General features: G+C 33.0%; 2 pseudogenes; one reads left to right on the forward strand and one right to left on the reverse strand.

Annotated features, from left to right (window-relative positions):
• The first annotated feature begins 2,699 nt into the window (after window positions 1-2,699).
• On the forward strand, window positions 2,700-4,610 carry LOC146955033 (uncharacterized; annotated as a pseudogene).
• A 452-nt stretch (window positions 4,611-5,062) lies between these two features.
• Window positions 5,063-6,158, reverse strand: LOC146955034 (uncharacterized; annotated as a pseudogene).
• Window positions 6,159-17,455: the final 11,297 nt, after the last annotated feature.

Consider the following 17,455-nt stretch of genomic DNA (forward strand, 5'->3'; position numbering starts at 1 on the left):
TTTGGGAAAGAAAAAAGCATGTAATATCTTTACCTTATGTAGATAATTTTAATGAAAATCAAATTCCAACTAAAGCTAGACCAGCTCAAATGAATCAAGAATATCTTGATCTCTGTAGAAAAGAAATTCAATCCCTTTTAGATAAAGGACTTATTAGAAAATCTAAGTTTCCCTGGAGCTGTACAGCTTTCTATGTTAATAATGCAGCAGAGAAGGAACGAGGAGTTCCTAGATTAGTAATAAATTATAAACCTCTTAACAAAGTGTAAAAATGGATTAGATGTCCTATACCCAATAAAAAGGATTTATTAGACAGATTAAGTAATGCTTTAATCTTTTCTAAATTTGATATGAAGTCCGGATATTGGCAGATTCAAATTGCTGAATCTGATAGATATAAAATTGCCTTTACAGTTCCTTTCGGACAATATGAATGGATTGTCCTTCCTTTTGAACTTAAAAAAGCCCCTTCTGAATTTCAAAAATTTATGAATGACATTTTCAATGCTTATTCTGAATTTATAATTGTTTATATTGATGATGTTTTGATATTTTCCAAAAACATTGACCAACATATTAAGCATTTGAAAATATTCAAAGATATTATAAGAAGAAATGGGTTAGTTATATCTGCCCCAAAAATGAAAATTTTTCAAACAAGAGTCAGATTTTTAGGACATGAAATTCATAATGGAACAATTATTCCAATTCAAAGGAGTATAGAATTTGCCTCCAAATTCCCATATATCATTAATGATAAGAAACAATTACAAAGGTTTCTTGGAAGCCTGAATTATATTTCAGATTACTATAATGTAATATCCCGCTTAATAGGTTACGACGTATCATCTTTTAACGATGAATTATGCACGTTTAAGTGTAAGGGCATTATGGACTTTTGAGTTTGAGGAGTATATAAGTGAATTGGACCCAAAATCTTCATTATTACTTTGTCTTTCTCTCCCTAGGTTAGAACAACAAATTTTATTCTCTCTTCTCTCTAGGAACTCGGTTCCCAACTTCTCCCTTTGCATAAACTTTGTTCAAATCCTTCAAGCAAGTTTTGTAAACTTAGGAACAAGTCTCACCATCTTGTTTTTCCTTCCTATCAAGAGTAGTGGTTCTAGGGTTTTGAGGTTAAAGACTTGTAAGCAACTTCATACTTTTAAGGTGAGTTTTAGATAGAAAACCTAACCTTTGGATGATGTTCTTGATGGCCATACTTTCTATTGAGTAAAAGGTGCTTTATGTATATTTTTCTATGGTTGAATCTAAGAAAATAATAGTTGCTTAACATGTTATAACTGTCATGCTTTGTATGTTCCTTGAGAAATAAGAATACTGGATGTTTAGGGTTTGTGAACAGGTTCAAGACTGTGCCAGAACTGTGATTTTCGAAAATTCTGCATAAGAGCTCAAGAAACTCGCTAATGGCGACTTTTTCATGCCATTAGCATGATTTTCCCAGCAGCACCAGAGAGCTATGCCATTAGCGAAACTCAATCCGGGTGCTTCAACATTTTCGCTATTAGCGAAAGTCTCTGGATTTCCAGGGACATTTCGCTAATGGTACTGCATTCACCACTCTTCGCTAATGCCGTATCATTTACATACTTTAAGCTTCATTAAAACACTTGAGCTCATTCTCAAAATCCTTTTATTGTAAGGGCAAACCCACAATTCTTGAATGTAAGTTTTATAAACCTAGACATCATATGTTTAAAAACCATTTGTTGTAAGAGGGAACGCAAGGCATGATTATCGTGTTTCTAAGCATAGTAAAGCATTTTAAGAGAATTCTAACGAATCGTGGGAAAGGTAGGAATTCAATAAGTATGAGATGTTAGAGCCTCGATCTAGAGGTCGAGAAATATGTAGATTATAGACATTTTCTTTGATGTTACATGTATATGAACAATTGCTTGCATAAGAAAGAATGTTGTAGGTGTCGTGGCTTTCGTTATCCACATAGTGGGATGCGAGGTATTTTCTTCCTGAAAATGGGATAAGCTCCGCAAGGGGGGCCCCACGGCATTGAGGGAGTCCGATTACCTTAGCTAGGTACTTTCAGATATGTATGGGATTTGTTTTTGGGGTTACTCCACTCGGAACAATCCGTAAAACGAACTCAGATAAATGCTTGTTACACACTATTACAATATGTATGAAATGATATTGCAAGCAAAAGCATGCTAAGACATGATATGAATGTAGATGTAAAGAAGCGACCTAGTTCCCCAGACGGTCGTTTCAGAATGAAATAAGCTCACACACGTATAATCAACCAATCGGTTGTAAAATAGGCACGTGGTAACCGTAGGTCTTCCCCCAAAGGTATCACTAGCCTAGGAAGTAGGGAGAACTCACTGAGACATTATGTCTCACCCCTCTCACTATTTGTTCAAGTTCATAGGTTTCTCACGGAAAAGGTAAAGAAAAAGCTTTGGATTGATTGCTCTTGCATGGAACCCCTTGGTGTTGAATTAAGTGATGCATATGTTATATTATAAGCTGTACTTTTGTGAACTTTGTACTAGACTTCATATGGCAACTTTGGGTGTAATAAGGTAACATAGAAGCTTTGGATGATGATGTACCTAATTATCGACTTTAAGTCGTTTTCTGTATAGTAAAAATTAATGTATCCAATACCAGTTTAACGCACTTTTGAATATTATAGACGTTTTCAAAATGGGCGTTACATATAAAGACCTTGCTAAAGATACATCTATTTTATATAATAGACTTAGAACCAATTCGGGTCCTTGGACAGACAATCATACTAAAGTTGTCCAAAGAAATAAATCAAAAGTTAAATGTCTTCCTTGTCTTTCCTTGGCCAATCCCAACTATATCAAAATTGTTAAAACTGATGCTTCCGATAATGGGTACAGCGACATATTGAAGCAAGTTATTTCTGAAAAATCAAAAGAAGTTTTAGTTAGATTTTATTCGGGTAAATGGAACCCAACTCAAGCTAAATATTCAACTATTAAGAAGGAAATGCTTGCAATTATTAAATGCATTTCTAAATTTCAAAGTGATTTATTAAATCAAAATTTTTTGTTAAGAATTGATTGTAGCTCTGCTAAATCAATAATAGAAAAAGATGTAAAAAATCTTGTTTCAAAGCAAATATTTGCTGGCTGGCAAGCTCAATTAGCTGTCTTTGAATTTGACATTCAATTTATTAAAGGAGAAAATAATTCTCTTGCTGACTATTTGACACGTGAATTCTTACAGGGAAATGACAACCCCTAATAGGGGAAGAGGTAGAGGTCGTGGTCCTGGAAGCTATGGCAGAGGTAGAGGTAATAATATATTACCATACCAAGAATCAAACATTCCCCTAATAGGGGATTGGACAACAATATCATACAACAAGGGTAAACTGTATTTTACTACCCAGAAAAAAGAAGAAGCATCTTCTTCAAAGACTTCTAATAAGATAATATCTTATAAAGAAGTAGCTAGTAATGATCCTCTTCATGAACAGATTTCAGAATATTTCGAAAATCCTGTTACTGAAAATATTTTTCATATCGAAGAAGAAGATGTCGAATTGGCAAATAATGATGGTTGGTTCATAAAACCAGATACCTTGAAGAGGTTATCCTGGTTTGTCTGGAAAATCTAGACCTCATTTAGAAATTCTTTTAAAAATCACAAAATCTGTAACTATCACTCATTATTACCATAATAATGATCCAATTTTTTTTTATAAATTTTAGCAAATGCCATATTACCAAAATCTTGTCTCTCAAAGAATGGGGGTTAGATCCTAATGGAGAAAAGGCTATTAAAAAAGCCGAGGACAAAATTATTTATTTTAATTATTGGGACTACGTCCAAGCTTTCACACAAGCTTTCTATTATCAAAACATTCTTGGTTTTTCTCAATTAATCCTCAAATTATTAATAGACCTATACCAAATTGGTTTCTTAATTGGTGGACTAAATATGGTCCCATTACAAATGAAATTCTGCCAAAAAATCTCGAAGAATTATATAAAAAATGGAGTTATAATAGTCCTCTGATTTCTAAAATTAGAACAGATAAATTAGTTACTGGACAAAGTCCAATGTTGTTCTTTATAAAATTCCAAATACCTTGGATATGGAGTTGGTCACTTATAGTGGCCAGAGATAAATTTAATATTCCAATCCTTCAGAGAATATTCTTTTATAAATGGTGGTAAAAAATGAGCACTGAAGATATTCAAACAATAATTAAGAATGTTGAAAGTGTTATTCAAGAAGATCAAAGTAATAAAGACAAAGAACAAAGTTCTCATCCAAATCCTTATATTCAAATGAAGAATTATTTTCAGAGGAAATATCCCACTGAAACTGAAGACCAAATCATGCTCAGGACATTAGAATATATGAAGCAGCAATTATGCTCTACTTTTTCAACCAAGACTCCTAAAGATGATACTATGTCAACCTCATCACAAGGATCTTTTGATTCTAATCTAGCAGGAGAATCACAGCCTGACGATGAACCTACTCCAGAAGATATCTGGGATGCCATGATCTACACGGCTGGTTCAAAAGGTATCAAAGATAAAAAAACCACAAGGATAAATTCGGAAATTCCAAATCAATAATTGAGTAGATAAATTTCAAAGATTTCATCATAATGGACAATAATTCAGTGGCCGACATCAACCACTTTAATTATTTAGTGTTTGGTTGGTTTTTCTGCTTTTGTCTTTGTCGATGTGATCGATGAGGCCCACAAAGAGCACCCGGCATCAATAATTGACTCTTTTATTATGTTGTTTTGTCGTTTGTTTTTACTAGTCACCGGTTGTAATAGTTTTGTTTTACTGGTTCATATAGTGAACCATTTCCCTCTATAAATAGAGGTTTTTTGTTCTTCATCAGAGCACGCTTTTCTGCTCCCACTCAGTCACCGGTTGTAACAGTTTTGTTTTACTGGTTCATATAGTGAACCATTTCCCTCTATAAATAGAGGTTTTTTGTGCTTCATCAGAGCACGCTTTTCTGTTCCCACTAATTGTAAATTACTTCCATCATAAATAAAACTTCTGTTCTCATAACTTTGCATCTAAATACTTTTCTTCCGCTCAATAAGTTCTATTAAGGTTAGTTTGTATCTTTATCTTCTTGAATAACACTTTCAACATTCTTAATTATTGTTTGAATAACTTCAGTGCTCATTTTTGACCACCATTTATAAAAGAATATTCTCTGAAGGATTGGAATATTAAATTTATCTCTGGCCACTATAAGTGACCACCTCTATATCCAAGGTATTTGGAATTTTATAAAGAACAACATTGGACTTTGTCCAGTAACTAATTTATCTGGTCTAATTTTAGAAATCAGAGGACTATTATCACTCCATTTTTTATATAATTCTTCGAGATTTTCTGGCAGAATTTCATTTGTAGTGGGACCAAATTTAGTCCACCAATTAAGAAACCAATTTGGTATAGGTCTATTAATAATTTGAGGATTAATTGAGAAAAACCAAGAATGTTTATTCTTTGGATTTTGATAATAGAAAGCTTGTGTGAAAGCTTGGACATAGTCCCAATAATTAAAATAAATAATTTTGTCCTCGGCTATTTTAATAGCCTTTTCTCCATTAGGATCTAACCCCCATTCTTTGGGAGACAAGATTTTGGTAATATGGCATTTGCTAAAATTTATAAAAAAAAATTGGATCATTATTATGATAATAATGAGTGATAGTTACAGATTCTGTGATTTTTAAAAGAATTTCTAAATGAGGTCTAGATTTTTCAGACAAACCAGGATAACCTCTTGATTCAAGGTATCTGGTTTTTATGAACCAACCATCATTATTTGGCAATTCGACATCTTCTTCGATATGAAAAATATTTTCAGTAACAGAATTTTCGAAATATTCCGAAATCTGTTCATGAAGAGGATCATTACTAGCTACTTCTTTATAAGATATTATCTTATCAGAAGTCTTTGAAGAAGATGCTTCTTCTTTTTTCTGGGTAGTAAAAGACTGTTTACCCTTGTTGTATGATATTGTTGTCCAATCCCCTATTAGGGGAATGTTTGATTCTTGGTAAGGTAATATATTATTACCTCTACCTCTGCCATAGCTACCATGACCACGACCTCTACCTCTTCCCCTATTAGGGGTTGTCATTTCCCTGTAAGAATTCACGAGTCAAATAGTCAGCAAGAGAATTATTTTCTCCTTTAATAAATTGAATGTAAAATTCAAAGACAGCTAATTAAGCTTGCCAGCCAGCAAATATTTGCTTTGAAACAAGATTTTTTACATCTTTTTCTATTATTGATTTAGTAGAGCTACACTCAATTCTTAACAAAAAAAAATTATTTAATAAATCACTTTGAAATTTAGAAATGCATTTAATAATTGCAAGAATTTCCTTCTTAATAGTTGAATATTTAGCTTGTGTTGGGTTCCATTTACCCGAATAAAATCTAACTAAAACTTCTTTTGAGTTTTCAGGAATAACTTGCTTCAATATGCCGCCGTACCCAATATCGGAAGCATCAGTTTCAACAATTTTGAAATAGTAGGGATTGGCCAAGGAAAGACAAGGAAGACATTTAACTTTTGATTTAATTCTTTGGACAGCTTTAGTATGATTGTCTGTCCAAGGACCTGGATTGGTTCTAAGTCTATTATATAAAATAGATGTATCTTTAGCAAGGTCTTTATAGTAATCTGAAATATAATTCAGGCTTCCACGAAACCTTTTTATTTGTTTCTTATCATTAATGATATCTGGGAATTTGGAGGCAAATTCTATACTCCTTTGAATTGGAATAATTGTTCCATTATGAATTTCATGTCCTAAAAATCTGACTCTTGTTTGAAAAATTTTCATTTTTGGGGCAGATATAACTAACCCGTTTCTTTTTATAATATCTTTGAATATTTTCAAATGCTTAATATGTCGGTCAATGTTTTTGGAAAATATCAAAACATCATCAATATAAACAATTATAAATTCAGAATAAGCATTGAAATGTCATTCATAATTTTTTGAAATTCAGAAGGGGCGTTTTTAAGCCCAAAAGGAAGGACAATCCATTCATATTGTCCGAAAGGAATTGTAAAGGCAGTTTTATATCTATCAGATTCAGCAATTTGAATCTGCCAATATCCGGATTTCATATCAAATTTAGAAAAGATTAAAGCATTCATTAATATGTCTAATAAATCCTTTTTATTGGGTATAGGATATCTAATCCATTTTAACACTTTGTTATGAGGTTTATAATTTATTACTAATCTAGGAACTCCTCGTTCCTTCTCTGCTGCATTATTAACATAGAAAGTTGTACAGCTCCAGGGAGACTTAGATTTTCTAATAAGTCCTTTATCTAAAAGGGATTGAATTTCTTTTTTACAGAGATCAAGATATTCTTGATTCATTTGAGCTGGTCTACCTTTAGTTGGAATTTGATTTTCATTAAAATTATCTACATAAGGTAAAGATATTACATGCTTTTTTCTTTCCCAAAAAGCATTAGGAAGATCATTACAAACTTCATTATGAAATTGTTTTTCAATAGACTTAATTTTGTTTTTTAACTTCATCTCTATTGAGTTGATCGTTAATGTTAAAGAAATTAACTTCTTCTTTAAGAAAGCATAATTGTTTTTCCTTTTTAAGTAAAATGTCTTTAACCTCATTTAGCATTTTAGTTTGGGGATCGGTGATAAATTCAAAAATTATTTTTTTATCTTTTATAAAAGTAGTAATTCCTTTTTGGTCAATATTGACAATAGGCATAATATTATTTAAAAAAGGGGTACCTAAAATTATTCTATGAGTTAAATTTTTTATTAAAATAAAGTGAGTTGGTAAACAAATATTTTGATTACAAACATAGGTGTTAATTAATTTATACTTAACTTGGAGTTTATTACCTCCGGCATGAGTAATGGATTGAGTGGTTTTTTCAAAATATTTGGTTGGGATAATTCCTTCTTGGATGCAATTAAGATCTGCACCACTATCTATTAAAGCTATTTGATCTTTATGAATAAATTCTTTATTAATAACAAGAGTAATTTTAACAAACCATTTTTGAGAAGTTACTCTTTCTAAAAGGTTTAAATAACCCTTTTCAGGATTATCATCAGAAGCAATCTCTTCTTTAGAGCGATTAATATTTTTAATATTCTCTAAAGCAGTAATTCTTTGAGATAACATATCATTATCTCTTTTAATTTGAACAATTTCAGTTTTCAAGAGACTTATCTCTCTTTTTAAGTCATTAGTTGAGACAGGAATTTCCTTAATATTAGACTGATGAAATCTTGATAAGATTTCACTAAATTGATAAGGCACTTCTATAATTAGAGGCGTTTCCTTCTTAGAATTTTCTTTTATAAGGAATTCTATCATCTTTCGTCTCAGAGTACTATCTGAAATTGATTCTAAAACTTTTAAAGCTTCATCCTGTTCTTTAGTAAGAACATTTAATCCAATCATTTCAACAATAGCTTTCCGATAATCACATTGGCAATCATTATTGTCAATAGAATTTTCAGATTCTGAAGAGGATTCATTGATAACCTCGATCTCATTATCTGAGGAGTTATTGTTCCTATTTTTACTATCAGTATTGATAAGAAGAACCTTTTCTAATTGAATACGAAGGTTTTCATCTTCGATTTTATTAAGAGCCTTTTTTGTCCAACATTGATTGGCATAGTGGCCAATTTTACCAAATTTATGACATGTTACATCCATATTCTTGGCTTTTCTTTTTCTAGTATCCTTTTTAGGACTACTTTCTTTGAATCTATTTTTAGAAAAAAAAAATTCTATGTTTGTGTCTCTTCTTATGAGAAGATTTATAAACTCCTTTACTATCTCTATGAGATTTCTTACTAGAAATTTTTTCTTTTCTCTTATTCTTATCAATAGGAGGTTTTCCTAAGTCAAAGGCAAATTGTTCACAGAATTCTCCTAATTGATGTTTTTCTGTTAATTTTTGCTTTTTTAATTCATTTTTTTAACTTTATATCATTACATAAAGCTAATCCTTCATTTATACATGTACCAATAATTTGGCCATAGGTTAAGTCTGGGTAATTAATATTTATACCGTCATTTTTATTTCTTAACGACTGCCTAATTCTTTCGGCAAATAAGTAGGGAGACCATCTACAAACTTAGATTTCCAATGGTCAGCATTAGGATTTTTTAATTGAAAAACTCTGGATAAAAAAGTATCTTTATACCATCTAAAATGAGTTAAAGATGGACATCTCAAATTTTGAAGAAGAGTACTTAGTTTTTCAGCTATTGGAACATTAGATCCTACAAAATGATGAAGTATAGAAAGACACAAAGTATAAACTGCATCTTCTTCTTCAGTATTAATAGTAGTAGGATTATTACTAGGTACTTCGACCTTAACAATAATTTTTTTATGTTTGAGAACTTCAAGTCTCTGATCTTCATTAAGATAATGGTCCCACCATCCTCTTAATTGACCTACAAACCCGGTCACAATAAATTGGGCTATGGAACTAACAAAGTTTCCTTGCTGTTTACAAACAGTGGAATACATAATCATTCTATGTATAACATCAATAATTTGCTTTTCATTTAAGCCATCAATATTCCATTCATAAATGGATTTTCCGGAATAAGAATTTTGATAAAATTCATTTTCTTCAATAAGAAGATCTTGAGGGGTAGGCCTCTTGTAATAATATTTCTCTAAGTATTTAGAAGTATAAATTGGATTTATTTCTGCTTCGTTTATATCTTGATTATTGAAAATAGCAGTAAGTTGGTCAACATCACCAATTTCGCTATTATTACTACTTTCAGTATTACTGGAAGTATCAGAAATATCAGAAGTATCCTTTTGAGATACCATGTTTATTTTTAATTGACTAAGTTTCTGTTCTAGGATTTTAACAAATTCATCACTTTCTTTTTCCATTTTAAAATCCTTTATATTGATAGGTGGTTGAATTATAGGGGCATCACTAATGGATGTAGAAGAATTAGAAGGATCATAAGGTTTATTTTCTGTTTGAGTTAGGTGTTTTTCAAAAAGATTGTATAAATTAATTAACTCTTTCTCTAAAGAAATAAGTTGGTCTCCTATGCGAGTAATAAAAGCATTAGCATAATTCTGAGCTCTAATTATAGGATTTAGCTCTTGAAGGGTAACTTGATTATTACCAATTTTTTGACAAATATAGGCAGTAGCTTCAACATTTTTTCCCAAACTTATACATTGTTCAGGAGGAAAGGGGGATTCAACAATTTCTCCACTAGATAAAGTCCAAGATCTTGATTTCAAAACTAAAACTTCATTTTCAATTTTTTTCTAAAAAATATTTTAGAAACCATTTAACAAATGGAATATAACCCATCTTCTTACTAAGATCATTATAATAATCTTGCTTTATCTCAGCTAATTCCCAAGGTTTAAAAGTCTTGAAATACCATTTTCTAAATTCAGAATATCTTTCCATTTCAAACTCGTCATTGATAAGATTTCTAAAATTACTTCCTGGTGTAAAATCCATAAAAAATCATTGGATTGGGAGATAAAAACTCATCTCAGATTGAGTAGGTGATTTCCCACTTGTGGTATGTTGATTATAAATTACTTGAGGAATTTTATTCTCGCTAATTATTATATTTTCTACCGATTCTAATTCTTCTCTTAATTGAGAGGTAGATGCCCTTGACAAATTACTAGGTGTCGTATGGAAATCACTATTCTTGTATCTAGAAGACAAACTTCTAGGAATCTTTAAACTTCTTCTAGGAGTAAATTTAACTTCTATATCTCCTTCAGTAGTTTGAATTATTTGATCAATATCCTTATTAAGGACAGGTTCGGGTTCTACTTCCTGTTGTAGATCCCAAGTTTCAGGGAAGTTTATTTCGTCCCATCTAATCATTCTGTAACAGCCTAGGTGGGTCCCGGCTAGGCACTGTACCCCCCCGGCACTGTTACTCACAAGCTTAATCACTACCCCCCTATAGTAGTGTTTTTGCCTTCCGTGGGAATCGAACATTGTACCTGGGGTTAAGTACCTGGGGTTAAGTAGTACTTAACCCCAGGTACAATGTTCGATTCCCACGGAAGGCAAAAACACTACTATAGGGGGGTAGTGATTAAGCTTGTGAGTAACAGTGCCGGGGGGTACAGTGCCTAGCCGGGACCCACCTGGGCAGTTACACATTCTATTAGTTGCAACATTTGAAGTCAAAAGATTAGTTTGAACTAATGTTGTTTTTCCCGGAAAACTCATTTGTTTTACCTTAGGATTTAAAGTATTGAGGACTTTATAATAAATTCTATAACTGATAGCCATAATTTCACTACCTGGTTTAAAATTATATCCACTAGTATGAATTTTTAATTGCATAGCATCGTATAAATGCTTGTCTGTTAAAGTTAGAGTTATATTTGGAAAAATATCAAAATAAACTGGTCCATGGCATAGACTAGTTTCTAGTAAAGCTGCTAGAGAAGAATTAAAGTCTTTGCTTCTTCCATCCCTAACATAAGCCATTAAACTAGCATTTAAACCTAACAAAGTTAAAGGTTTAAAGGCTACTTGTATTAATCCAATATGTATGAATTTATAATTCTTAAAAGGTTTTAAATCCTCTTTTCTGATTAAATTAATAATCTGACTATTATCAGATACTTGAATAGTTTGCTCAATAGTTTTAACAGCAAATCGAGATAATATATCAAATTTTACAAAGCTATAAATTTGCTTCGTTGAAACGGAAGGTATAGTCCATTTATTTAATTTATCCATATTTGTTGAATATTCAATCAAATCTTTATTTTTTATCAAATTATCTTGATCATAATTATGATCTCCAGAATCAGACATTAAAATGATAAATATAAGTTATAGTTTGTTAAACACCATGATTAAGGTTCAAAGGAATCTGCAATTTCTTAAAATAATAACGCCATAAAGCCATTTTTCTAGAAAGTTTAAAGTCTTCTTTGTAAACACAAAGTGTTTAACCTATCAACCCGCAGGGACAGTAAGGATTTCTCCTAAACCAAAGAAGTAAGAATAATTTTAACAAAAAATTCTCAAGCTTTTATTCACCTTTAGAACTCCCTCCTCTGGGAAAATGTGGTGAATTTTGCGAGAATCATTAAAATTATTCTTTGGATCTACAAAATCGATAATAAAGATGGAACTTGCAGGCGAAAGAATAAGTTATGGTGAGTTAAACACTATGAGTAAGGTTCCATCTAATCTGCAAGTTCAAAGAGAATAATGGTATCAGAGCCTAATTCTTTCGCCTGCAAGTTCCATCTTTAATATCGATTTTGTAGATCCAAAGAATAATTTTAATGATTCTCGCAAAATTCATCACATTTTCCCAGAGGAGGGAGTTCTAAAGATGAATAAAAGCTTGAGAATTTTTTGTTAAAATTATTCTTACTTCTTTGGTTTAGGAGAAATCCTTACTGTCCCTGCGGGTTGATAGTTTAAACACTTTGTGTTTACAAAGAAGACTTTAAACTTTCTAGAAAAAGGGCTTTATGGTGTTATTATTTTAAGAAATTGCAGATTCCTTTGAACCTTAATCATGGTGTTTAACAAACTATAACTTATATTTATCATTTTAATGTCTGATTCTGAATATCATAATTATGATCAAGATAATTTGATAAAAAATAAAGATTTGATTGAATATCCAACAAATATGGATAAATTAAATAAATGGACTATACCTTCCGTTTCAACGAAGCAAATTTATAGCTTTGGAAAATTTGATATATTATCTCGATTTGTTGTTAAAACTATTGAGCAAACTATTCAAGTATCTGATAATAGTTAGGTTATTAATTTAATCAGAAAAGAGGATTTAAAACCTTTTAAGAATTATAAATTCATACATATTGGATTAATACAAGTAGCCTTTAAACCTTTAACTTTGTTAGGTTTAAATGCTAGTTTAATGGCTTATGTTAGGGATGGAAGAAGCAAAGACTTTAAATCTTCTCTAGCAGCTTTAATAGAAACTAGTCTATGCCATGTACCAGTTTATTTTGATATTTTTCCAAATATAACTCTATCTTTAACAGACAAGCATTTATAAGATGCTATGCAATTAAAAATTGATACTAGTGGATATAATTTTAAACCAGGTAGTGAAATTATGGCTATCTGTTATAGAATTTATTATATAGTCCTCAATACTTTAAATCCTAAGGTAAAACAAATGAGTTTTTCGGGAAAAACAACATTAGTTCAAACTAATCTTTTGACTTCAAATGTTACAACTAATAGAATGATTAGATGGGACAAAATAAACTTCCCTGAAACTTGGGATCTACAACAGGAAGTAGAACCCGAACCTGTCCTTAATAAGGATATTGATCAAATAATTCAAACTACTGAAGGAGATATAGAAGTTAAATTTACTCCTAGAAGAAGTTTAAAGATTCCTAGAAGTTTGTCTTCTAGATACGAGAATAGTGATTTCCATACGACACCTAGTAATTTGTCAAGGGCATCTTGTAACAGCCCAGGTGGGTCCCGGCTAGGCATTGTACCCCCCGACACTGTTACTCACAAGCTTAATCACTACCCCCCTATAGTAGTGTTTTTGCATCCCGTGGGAATCGAACCTTGTACCTAGGGATAAGTACTAGTTCAATGCATTCCCACTACCAATTGAGCTAAATGTAATATCTCGCCTGTCAGTATCAGAATATTACCAGTCAAACGTGCAAGGGGACGAAGTTCATGGAAAGTAAGGGTAATGGAATGTTTATTAATGGCATAAGTTAGGTGCGTGTTAAGTACGACGGAAGATATTTTTATGAAATATCAGTCAAGCAAGGGTTTATGTATCAGTGTCAGGCTAAATGCGACTAAGACGAAGGGCAATTAAGTAATCTCACACAAGTGAGTATTTAAGTGATTTTGGGGGTGAAAACCTCATATTTCCTTCTTCTTTCTCTCTCTAGGTTTTGAGAGAAAGAATTTCTCTCTTCTTTCTCTCTAGCCACGCCACACACTCTCTCTCTCTCTCTCTCTCTCTCTACCATAACCTTTCAAAGCTTCCAAACACATGGGATTAGTGATCAAGCATGAATCAAAGAAGCTTTGTGAGTAAGAAACATCAAGAAGGAGAAGTTAGCATGATTAGAGGAACTTGGAAGTTAGGGTTTGGGCTTAAGCATGATGGATCTAAGCTTTTTAGATGCTGCAAATATTATGTGAGTTCTTAGATAGAACCTACCTATGGGTTTATGTGCTTAATTTTGCAAGGAAAACATGATTTGAGATAAATTTAGGAAAATAAGATTTTCTTACCCTAGCCTCTGATCTTGCTTTGTACATGTTAAAATTGCTATAAAAGATGTTTTATAATGATATATAAGTTGCTGGATGTTCATAGTGCGTTGCAGGATCGATTTGGACGAGTTTTGGGTCAAAACTGTAAAATCTGCACCACAGACCCGAAGAAACTCACTATTAGCAAAATTTTTGCTAATAGCGAATTTCTTCAGACAGCAGCCCAAAATATTTCGCTATTAGCGAACCTTACTGTCCCAGCCAACATGTTTTTCGCTTGTTGGCTCATTTTAGGGCCGGTGGTGCATTCCGAAGCCTTTCTATCAACATATTACAACTTTATAACCCCAAAACAACATCTAGGCAATGCACATAACATCAAATGATCCTTGAATCAAGAATCATGGTAATATTAACATGTACATCAAGAAGGCACAAGAGAGTTTAAACCGACTTATTTGGGTAGAGATGAACTAAGAAAGGGAATAAATGTAGAGCCTCGACATAGCTTGTCGAGAACTAGAATGGTAACAAGAATCCCTAAGTATGACTAGTATATGTACTAGGATGTTAAGTATATAAAGAGCGAAGTGTAATCTCTTCGCACATGAACAAGAACGATTAGCAAGTATGTTAAGCCGTGGTTGAATAGTTAATCTCTCCACCATGATTAAGTATGAACAAGTATGAGTTACCGCTAATCGGATCGATCAAGGTTCTGAGGTAAAGATGTAAGCATGAATAGGTTTAATCTTTCACGATGTCAAGACTAAGATTATAACCGCATGTCAGTGCTCGTGTCTCTTGTTATCCACGTCAGGGGATACGAGAGGTTCTCGAACCAAGGGGAACGATTCAAGCCGTAAGGGACCCGCACGACACCGAGGGAGTCCGATGTACGTACATCGGTCATTTATGGGATTGTTCTTGGGGTTACTCCACCCGGGACTCTCCGTAAAATGAATCAAGATAATGACTGTTTGTTCAACGCTAACCTAATGAATGAACTTATGCACGATCATGTATGTTATGTTATGCTTATGATTTCATGTATGATTAAGTTAAGAGCAAGAGCATGAGATGTTATAAGACAAGTACAAGGCATGTATAGAACAAGTAAAGAACATGATACCGATGACGATCTTAGGTTTCCCCTAATCGTCCGGTTTAGGTTCGTGTCATGATTATGTTATTTTAGGGCCTCGATACGTAGAGCGTATTCTTGGCAATGCGGTTTTAGATTCCCCCTTGACCGCCATGACATGTATAGGAAGTGAAGCCTATAACAAGTAAGATGAACCTATGATGGGTCTAGCATGCACTACCGTCTAGGATAGCATGACCACACACGTATAATCAACCGGCAGGTTGTATTGTAGACACGTGGTGACCGTAGGTTTCCCCTGAGGTTACCTATAGCCTAGGATTTAGGGGAACTCACTGAGACATTATGTCTCATCCCAATCCTTATTTGTTTCAGATAAACAGGTTGGATGACAAGGTAGTAGCCGGATGGATATTTCAGCAATGGCTCGTTCGTACTCGAGGCAAGAAGATCATGGGATTCAAGGATGTATTTATCTTAGCTTAGATAAGATATGTTGTATTGATAATGTACGAACGCGTTTTGTTGTATAATATATTCCTTCGAAGCTTTTATGTTGTATATTTTAATGTATCCAGTACTAAAAATAACGCATGTGCTAAACTTTCTAGATACGTTTAGTATGGGTGTTACATTTGGTATCAGAGCAGGTCTATTCAGATCGTGCCTTGGGTCATTAAGTTACAACTAAGGTAGTGGGACCATTAGGTTCCGGGTAAATGTTCTAGTTGTTGATGTTAGTTGAGCCTGATCAACTCAATTTAACATTCGACGATTAGAACGGATGCCTGAGAGCTGAATAGGACCCAGGAGGAACGAAGTATGTGATGAAGAAGCACTGGAAAGTGTGAACTCAGAAGTAAGAACTCAGAATGAGTAATAGTAAGAAGTTGATCGTGCCAGTTGGTGGCCGGTGAACTAAGCAAGTAGAAGTATGAATCCTCCGGGAATGTAAGGCAATGTTAAGAAGGGACTTTTTGACAGAGTTTCGTAGGATGTTAGTAATACTTCGTATACCCTTAAGTAAAGAGTTTGGAAATATCTGAGCATGTCATGAAGTCTCGGTAAGAGTCGTAGTTGGAACGGGTTTATGGTATAGAAAAGAATCTTATTCTGGAACGTAAGCGCAAGGCTACAAGATAAGGAGAAGTCGACATATGTTGATGGAATTAGTAGATTCTCAGGAATAGCATTAAGTGATTGAAGTTATGGACTTGTATGCTCAGAGTGGACAAGGTTCTAGTATTCGGGAAGTTGCGTTAAACGGCAACGTAAAGAGGTAAGCTACTTGTAGTGGAAGGAGTTAAGGATTTAAATGAAAGTTTTATGTTATCAGGATTAAGGCATTAATTTCTGATGTGCCGAGAATTGTATCGGATGATGTTGATGCTTGCCATGCATATGTTATAGAATGTTTTTATGAAATTTAGAATGACTGGTGTGCATTGGGTTACTTGAAAAGTAATAATTCCATGCAAAAGATGTTTTTTGAAAATTCAGTTGAAGAAACTCGCCAATAGAGAAATTTTCCCTATGAGCGAAATTACTCCAGACGATTTCGCTGATAGCGAACCTGGGGCGAGATTTCAGTTTTTTTTGAAAACTGTCAGTTCGTCTCTAGGGCCTGCAGTGACTATTGGGGAGTTGTCTTTGCAATCTTTTATGCAACAAAAACTTTTTATGATATCAAGTGACGATTGCATATCACACCCTAAGGTTTCCAAGAGAAAAGGCATGAGCAATCATTAACAGAATCGATTCGGTTCAAGGTAACTTTGGAAGTTAATGTGACAAGAGTTAAGAATGAACTTAGATCAAGAGTTTAGAAGTTCCGGTATTCAGAATGGAAGTCACGGATATGAAGACATGAAGAAAAGAAGTTATAGTTGTGAAGACTTACGTAAAATCACAAGGTTCTCGGATTATGTGGAGCTATGAGTATCTCTCGAATCTATGTTTTGCTTAATTGACTTTCTAAGACTCATTATGATGTTGAATAATAAAACTTACCTGAGTTTAGAAAGATGCACGCA

This window comes from Medicago sativa, chromosome 1 (genome assembly GCF_051527215.1).
Source record: "Medicago sativa cultivar Bolivia chromosome 1, Bolivia_mono, whole genome shotgun sequence".
NCBI classification, from domain to species: Eukaryota; Viridiplantae; Streptophyta; class Magnoliopsida; order Fabales; family Fabaceae; genus Medicago; species Medicago sativa.